Genomic DNA, 8,960 nt, shown 5'->3' with positions numbered 1-8,960 from the left:
GACGCTGGGGTCAGAGCTGCAGCGGGCGATGGGGTCAGAGCTGCAGCGGATGATGGTCTCAGAGCTGCAGCGGGCGATGGGGTCAGAGCTGCAGCAGGCTTGGTGATCAGAGCAGCAGCAGGCGATGAGCAAGGAAGGGTCTCTGGGGTGGGTGTGTAAAACTTGACATGGAGCATGGTCAACATGAGCTGCATCTGAATGTCCAGGTTATTCAATGAGCCCTCCAACCCAGAGAGCCACTCATGTTCTGGCTTTGAATCCATTTTGGCGAGATTATTCTGTCACGGAACCAGGGTTTTTGGATTCTTAATATACAAGCCAGACACAGGAGTGCAAAAACATGAACAGCTTTATTGATTTTTGCTACCAGTTGCTGGAGTCGGGATCAGGAGTGTTAACAGGTCCTCACAGGCTTTAGGGAGAGAGTCACTTGTCAACAATGACGTCACTGCAGAACAGCTTCAGTACATGGTTCGTGGAGGGGCAAGTCCAAGAGCAGGGTCCAGATAACAAAGCAGGGGTCATACACGGGGAAACAGAGAGCAGAAACCAGAGCCAAGTCATAATCCATAATCGTAGTCATGGAGGGAAAGCAGAGTTGTTTACCGTGGTCTGATGTGAAGTCAAAAATCCAAAAGAGGGACGGGCAAAGTGAAGAATCCAGGAAACATGTGTGAGATCAGTAATCCAGAGAGCAAGGCTTGAGGTCTAGGCATGAAACTGTGAAGGCTTGAAAATCAGGGACCATGGAAGGTATAATAATTCGGCAAAGGACAAGTGAAAGTGGAACTCTTTAAATAAGCAAAGAACAGGTGCAGTGAATCAGGGCTGATGAGCTGAAAGTGCAGAGGAGTGTGTGGCTAATGACAGAGAAGAAAAACAGCATGATGATAAAGAGGACTTGGTCAACTGAATATTCATCTCTATCTTGACTGTAAATATCAACACTCATTTTAATAACTTCTCTTGTTTATATTAAACACATGTTGGTAGGACATCAACTAGAGAATTAGATGTTTGGCTTCAGCCAATATTTACATAGTTGACTTGAATCAACAGGTTGAAGCTACATATTGATATTATGCAAAACATTTACTGGATAGATGAAAGCTGTGTCATGGTATCTCCAACATGCTACCATGCAAAAAAGGCATTTGCCTATGTGATGGTTGATAGCCACTCTGTAAAACACACAGCTTCCAAATGAGAATGTGTTACTACATGAACACTGTGAGTAGATTCTGTGTTGCTGGCCAGCCATTGATATCATTGCTGTTTCTAAATTTCCCCTAAATGGCATCGCTAAACCACAGCAAAAAATATATTTCACTTATCCAATTTAGCTTTCTGCGAGACCAAGTTTGTGGTGATTTTTTTTATATGATGATAAAAAAAATGTATTTTTTTAATTTTTGGTATTTAAATCCCTATCAGGGTCTTAACTTGGGCAGCACAGTGGCACAGTTGATAGAGCTGTTGCCTCTCAGCGAGCAGGTCACCCCGTTCAAATCCTAGCCGGTAACTTTCTGGGTGGAGTTTGCATGTTCTCTCCGTGCATGCATGGGTTTTCCGTAGGTACTCCAGTGTCCTACCACAGACCATAAACATGCATGTTAGGCTGATTGGTAACTCTAAATTGTTCCTAGGTGTGAGTGAGAGAGTGAATGGTTGTTTGTCTCATTTGTTTCTGTGTCCCTGTGATGGACTGGAGACCTGTCCAGGGTGTCCCCTGCCTCTTGCACAGTGATGGCTGGATATGGGCACCAGCGACCCCTGTGACCTGTAAAAGAAGACGTGGGTAAAGATAATGGATCGATGGATGGATGGATAAATATTTGTTACTTTGTATAAAATCTGACATTTGAATTTAGCTCAAAGGTACTATAGATGAAAAAAGTATTCAACAATATTCACTTTGCCAATAACATAGAGCTTATAAATGGTCATACCACTGATCCAACAAGTCAAGCAAAAAACCTGGACTCTGTGAGTAGTTGTCATGGAGATTAGGCTGGAGCAAACCAAGACAATGGTATCTGGTAAACAGAGGCCTGCCATAGTAAACATCAGGGACACAGAACTCGAACAAGTTAGAAACTACCCTAGTCTTTGTTCACTTCGGAGAACACCTCAATTAAAGAGGTCAAGACAAGCATTGCCAAAGCTGCTAGTGCAAGACTCAAACTTGCTTAGAAGGATAGATCAGTGTCACTGGCTACCAGAGTTAGACTCCTACATCCACTTGTCTTGTCATTCCTTCTCTGTGCTGCAGAAGCCTGCACCCTGATAGAGAAAAGTAAATGTGTATTTGAACTGACCTGGTACTGATAACTGCTTCAGGTCCGCTGGCCCTCCCACACCACAAGTGCTGAGGTCTGCTGTAGAGTCCATGTTCTCATTGGAGATCATGACTCCTTTCTTTACAAAAATAAATTGAAGTTGTTTTCACAGGTAGTGAAGGCCAAGGGAACTTTATCAAACATGATTCTTCAAGGAAAAGATGAAGGAACCCATAAAAGACCCGACCCCCCCCCCCCCCCCAAAAAAAAGGGAAAAAAAAATGTGCAGAGGACATCCTTAGCTAGACAGGGCTCCCTGTCGTTGTCCTCGCCCATCTTGCTGAGGATTGCCCTTGGTGGCTGCATACCCATAATGCAAATCTCCAGTTTCACCACATCCCAAAGGTGCTTGTTTGGATTGAGACTCGGTGACTGTGGGGGCCGTTGGAGTCCAGTGAAACAAGACTCGTCAGACCAGACAGCATTTGATTAATTTCCTATTAACTAATGTTGGTGAGCCTGTGTGAACTGTAGCTTTAGTTTCCTGTTGTCAAGCTTTGATGCGTTTTACGTTCAGAGATGGTGTTCTAGTTGTAAACTAGTAAGACATCTTAACAGGTTATGAGTTATCCAAAAAAGTTAAATCTGGTCCTCTGGACTTGAAAAAAAAAAAAGGCAAAAAAATGTAGAAACGTTTCTACATTTTTTTTTTTTTTTTGAATGTCCAGAGGACCAGATTTAACTTTTTTGGATTTTTCTACCTGGATTATTGAGCATGCATCAGGATATTTTGAGGTTATGAGTTAGTTTTAAATTTAACAGTGGTGCTGTAAATGAGCAAAACTCAGGACTGAATAATCTGCTGGTTTTCATATTAAATATACTTTTATAATGAGTTTATTGTAGTGTGTCAAGGTCAGCTTTGCTGTACCTTCACTACTAATTATTTAAATATAACGGGTTCTCTCTTTTTCGAGTTAAATTAATGCCATGTGACGAGGTAACTGTGAGGATTGTTTAATCAGTGGCGAGACGTTAAATTTCCTTTGACCCATCAGAATAAATGTGGTCATTTATTTAACAGAATCAAAATTTAACATCAAAACATGTACACGTGATTAGCTGATCTGGTTCTGATTAAAAAAACTTGGCACGCTTTACTAATAAGACAACAAGACATTTCTGAAGGCATCTAGATTACTGGCAAAATAGAAGAGTTTAAAGGAAGGATGGGTGAAGAGAAAAGATGGGTGAAGGGAGGTGTCTGTTTAGACCAGGATGGCACGCTTCTTCCAACACCAGCTCAAACCTCCGGTACACTTAGCGCGTCACGACTCGTTACCTTCGCAGGAGATAAATCAGCTCCGATGTCGGGTCCATTTCAACTCTACCTTCCAGCGTCTCCGGTAAGAGCGGCTGGCCATCGTCAGAAGTCGAGTCGATTTAATCCGTTCAACAAACAGGCTCAGTTCCCTTCGAAGTTGGAGGCATTACACCCGGGTGGATTCACAGCCAGTCTGAGTCCGTCAGAGTTTCCACTCAGAAGTGGAAGACTCCACAATGCTTGAGAAGACTCCATCAAAAACTGAGTTCAGCTCAGATTCAAAACTTCAGAAGAACGGAGTAGACTCCAGAAGACCCAGTAGACTCAGAAGACTGAATAGCTCCAGGAAGTGTCGACTTTTAAAAGCGTTCTCACTTCTGGTCACTTAGGACTTCCTGATTGGTTGAAACAACCAACAGGGGGTGTGTTTCAGTGATGTCAGAGGGTTATTAAAAGTCAAAAAGACAGCAGGAATGTTTAGGAACGTTTAGTACAGACAGAGAAATGTTTTAAAGAAGTGAGAGGAAGCAGATGCCAGTGTTTCTCTTTTTACTGTTTGCTAGGTTTAAAAACAATACAGCCTGTTCTAATAACTTCTTTCTGACTGTCTCTGACTTTCGACCGACATCACTACTTCTCCTTTAGACAGAAAATCAAAATGCATAATTACTTTGTAAATAGACATTTAACTTGATTTCTAATTTAAATGAGGTGTAAAAAAAAATCATTAATACTGTTTCACAGTTGATTTAAAATGAGTAGTTCACTTCAACATTAGAAATGATATGAACTAAACACACTTTTGATTTATCAAGATATTGTAAAATAGTAATGATAATATAAAAGAAGAGTGTTCTTTCAATTGATTACTTCAGGATACAATTAGACAGTCTCTGGATGAGCTAATTTGTATTTCTGGATTCAAATCAATGAAATAACAGTTCCTGTCCCACGAAGGTCTTCAGAGGCAGGTTTTGGTCGGAGGCCGAGTTCACTACATTATTTAGAGAGAATCAGTCCGTCTCAGTGGCTGCTCTGAGTTGTTATGGGCTGGATGGTAAATGCTTGTCTGTCTTCTCATTGTCTTCTCACACAAATTGTACCAGCAGCTGATGGTGAACTTACTGGGCTGCTTTAGTGGGAGATTCCCGTGTTTGCGTTGGGGAACCGAGCGTGCACAGTCACAGCTGGCATCCATATTTCGCCTAAATATAGCGACAGCATTGTTAAGCTCTCCAGTTAAGCTGTTATTTTTTGGCAGATGATTGTTTGCTGTGGGTAATTAAAACCTCAGTAAATTCTAGTTGTTATTCCTGGCTCAAAAAAGTCTAATTGAAATTGAAGTTTTGATGTAAACAGAAGCAACCAGAGTATAAGTATTAATAATGGAGGATGACTGCTGTTTCATTACATGCAGCCTGAAGCAGAGCTCTTTTTATGAATGACTGCTGCTGTATCTATTTCCAGCACGTTACCGACCGTGTGCTGCCGTCAGTAACGCACTTCTATGTGATGAGTAAGCGCTTTTGAGAGAAAAGTGACAACTAAGTGTGCAATAGTGTTTAGATCATGGATTGTAAACAGACTGTTCGATTTTTTTCATATAATACACACTGACTGGTGACTGACATTTGCTGCTGGATAAAAACGTACAACTGGTTGAAAAGTTACCTTTACGAGTGGTGACATTTTCCTCTGCTGCCCTTTCTCATGTATTTCTTGTCTTGAGTTGGCTGGCTGCCAGAGGCTGAGACGTTTTAAGAGGTCAGAGTTAACAATCTTGCTTGGAGAGCCCTTGCGAAAGCTTTTAAGCTGCATCAACTTACAAACGAGTAGTTATGAGAGGACAAAATCCTGGAGCTGAGCTCGCTTTTCAACTTTCTCTTTCACTTTGATGAGAAAAACTTCTTCCCATCACTCGGCTAACTCTGGTCATGGTTTACTAGTTTCTTCTTCTGCTCTCCTGCACCATCTACATCAGTCCTTGATATTCTATTTAGGACAAAGGTCATTTTCACGACAAAGAAATGACATTAAACTATTAGTGCATGAAGAGTTGAAGGGAAAAGATAAGTTCAGCCTGTCAGGAGTTCTAACGGTCTAAAGTGATAGAAAGTGTTATCTCTGCCTGTTTTATTGCAGGTTTGCATTTCCACTAGCTTCCAGGTTTAATTTACATCTGCAGCCGCACCACAGAGGCTGCTGAAATGTTAGAATGTCACCATTTTCACCTTGTTTAGGGCACATTTGAATGTTAAGACAGGTTTGTGTTCATAGCTTCAAGACGTTTGTGCAGTTGTTGTGATGAATGTTTGTAAAGACTGAGTTTAGTGAGGCAGCACACTGATCATCTCTAAACTTACAGTACGTTCACTCTGCAGGCAAATGTGGCTCAAATCACATTTTTTGTTCATGACAGTCTGAACTTGACTTTTTTTTTTTTTTTCAAATTCAATCCATGTCTTTTTTTTAATGTGGTACTAAACCGGATACATATCCAAAGTTTTTCAAAGCGACCACAGTCCGAACGGTCATGTCTCATTTTATCCAACCTTTACATCAGGGGAGAGCAGCGTGATCCAAATATTAACAAACATGATACCAACTTCCTGCAATTTAAATCTTGAAGCTCTGCACGTCTTCGGCTACAGAACAAACATCCAGTTGCTTCGTCTTTGTTCTTTTAATTTCCCATTTGAGGATAAACGGCAACATATGACACTAAAGTTAGCGTTGGACCGTATTGATGCTAACATCATGGGATAGATACTTGAGTTTGTTTTTACCTTCACTACGACGCTCCTGTTCCAAAATACAAGGCTGTGCCAGAGGAGCAATCAAGAGACAAGATTAAATACGAACACTGGACCAAACAAGCCTATCAAATAATAATGTAATTATTTCTGATCCAACAACATCTTCAGCATCACACATGTTAATGTGTCCATATTTACTTTGTACTTCCATAGCGTGCTGCGTGTGACATCACGTTTTCTTCTGCACATACGGGTCGCCCCAGAACTGTAAATGTTTCATAGTAGAGACTGATGGAGGTCAAATTTCTATGATATGAACAACACTTAAATATCAGAACTGAGCATTAGTTCAAGTTGGTTTTATTATAGTTCACATCTCATGTGGTACATGAGGTGGAACAAAATTGTGTACACAGGGTCCCAGTTACATCCATCAAAAGTATAAATTGTAAAAAAGAAACAGTAATAAGATCTAAGATATGAACTAAAAAATATGCTAAACACGTAATAGTACAAAAACAATACACCGAACAACAGCAGCACGAACATGAGTCTCTGAGAGCAGATGAGTACGAATGAACACAGCAGCATGAAATAATCAGCAGCATAAGATCAGCAGCATGGATAATCAGCAGCACATTTCACCAATCAAAGTGACATTACAGTGATTTTTCTTTAGATCTACAGTGTGAACGAAGCCTTAATAAGATCAGCCAACTGCACCTGATTTATCAGATTCACACAAACTTCACAAAACGCTCAGACTTTGTTGAGATATTTTCAAATGACATCCTCCATCATGTCATTTATAAATGTTCTATGGTATATTTTACAGTTTATATGTGGCATGCACAACAAAAAGAATAATTTAAATAGTTTTTAGTGTTAATTTTTAACCCAACTGCATTTATTGAGAGTCTCTGTCTCTGACCGTGTGGGAGAACAATGCTGAACTACTTTAGATATTTAAACTTTCTTGGAAATCACGTCACTGAAATATGTTCAAATGCTCAAATACAGTTGCAGTACTTTTTAGGGCTTTCCTATTATCAGTTGTGCAAGAAAAAATCTGCCTTTTAAAAGCTGTTAATGCTGGCAAAGACCTGATATTCAAACATGAGAGGAACATGTTCGTTACATTTCTATTCATGTGTTTTGTCTATATAATATATAATGAAAAAAAACACAATGAACTCCTGCAGGGTGTCACTTTATCACAAGTTAGATTGTGCTGCTGAGTTTCTGTAGTAAACAAAGTATGTACATTGATTTGTTCATTTATATAGTAGTTAATAAATAATTTATTCACTGCTGTGTCCTCGTCCTGCAGCTTGTGATGGATCGGCTGAGGCACAGTTCAGGGCAGAGGTCACGCTTCCTCACTCATCTTTAGAGCCTTTTAAGGCAGAGAACGTAGCTCTGAAGAGATGTTCCAATAATTTGTCTGCACGCACGCAGAACAGAAGCTGTTCTTCTTTTCTGCCTGAAGTTCGTCCGTTTTATGGCTCGTACAAAACGACACGCAAATAACTGAGGTAGAAGCTTACAGAAGGTTATTCCATGTGGTGTATATATATTACATATATGCACTTGCAGTGGCCTAATTTACTTTTATTTATATTTGTGATGTATAAAAGTGATTTTGATTGTTGGGTAATTCCAGACTCAGTAAGGAGAAACAAATAAGTTCATAAAGTTGTAAATGTTCTCCTGACTGTCCCACTGGTTACAAAATAAAGCTGTTGTGCTTTCTTCATTAAATCTGAACAAAGTGGCTTGGCCTATTTTCAGCTTTAGCTTTGAAGTAGTTTGGACAACCTGGCTGCGCTGCTGGATTTCACAGCCTGACCTCCTTCGTTCCTGTGAAAAGGGACGAGGACAGCTGCCAAAGCAGAGACGATGACCTTGTAAGCTGAAACACGGCATCAGGACAATTAGTGACAATAGAAACACTTAAAATATCAGCACTTTGTCAACGTGTATTTGTCATTTGTTTGCAGTCAGTAGATCACACTAAATTTTAGACTTTTCTTTATTGACTCCTGTATTTGTTGCATCATTTTGCTAGATGATTGTGTTCGATGCCATGTTTTCTGACATCTTGTTTGCTTTTATACATTAAGCTCTGCATGAACAGCAGACTGAATGCCAGCTGTCATCTCATTTGTTCACAGGTTGCCAGGTTTGAACAGCACAGCAGCTTCACTGCTTCTGTTTTACACAAACAAGAACTTCTCTGGTATTTAAGCAATGTTTAGCTTCTCTCTGATTTTTACGAGGGCTGGAACACATGGCTTTGTGGTTTTAGAGGAAGAAAGGAGAGTGGAAAACTCATTTGTGTGGAAATGACTGAGGTTCTAACACCTGGTTTTTGTCCGAGACAAAGACTCTTTGTTTCCGTGTTGTTCTGCAGGGCAGGGCTGTGGTGCTTTATTAAGTCTGTTATTGGTCTGGGTTTTTGGCTTCGAGGCTTCAGTGAGCCGTGAAAAGTTAGAGAGGACAACAAAAACATTATTAAGCAGAATGCTACAACTTACTACACATCTGTGTACGCTGCTGCTGCAGTCTCCTGCTGTAGAGGACCTCTAAACAAATAAAAAC

General features: G+C 40.3%; 1 protein-coding gene across 1 annotated transcript in view; it reads left to right on the top strand.

Moving 5' to 3' along the window:
• LOC119409553 (plectin) overlaps window positions 1-8,960 on the top strand; it is a 175,947-nt gene that overhangs the window by 861 nt on the left and 166,126 nt on the right. The window lies entirely within an intron of this gene.

The sequence above is a fragment of the Nematolebias whitei genome, chromosome 5 (genome assembly GCF_014905685.2).
Source record: "Nematolebias whitei isolate Nwh7 chromosome 5, NemWhi1, whole genome shotgun sequence".
Lineage (NCBI taxonomy): Eukaryota > Metazoa > Chordata > Actinopteri > Cyprinodontiformes > Rivulidae > Nematolebias > Nematolebias whitei.
This window is presented reverse-complemented; position numbering and strand designations above follow the sequence as displayed.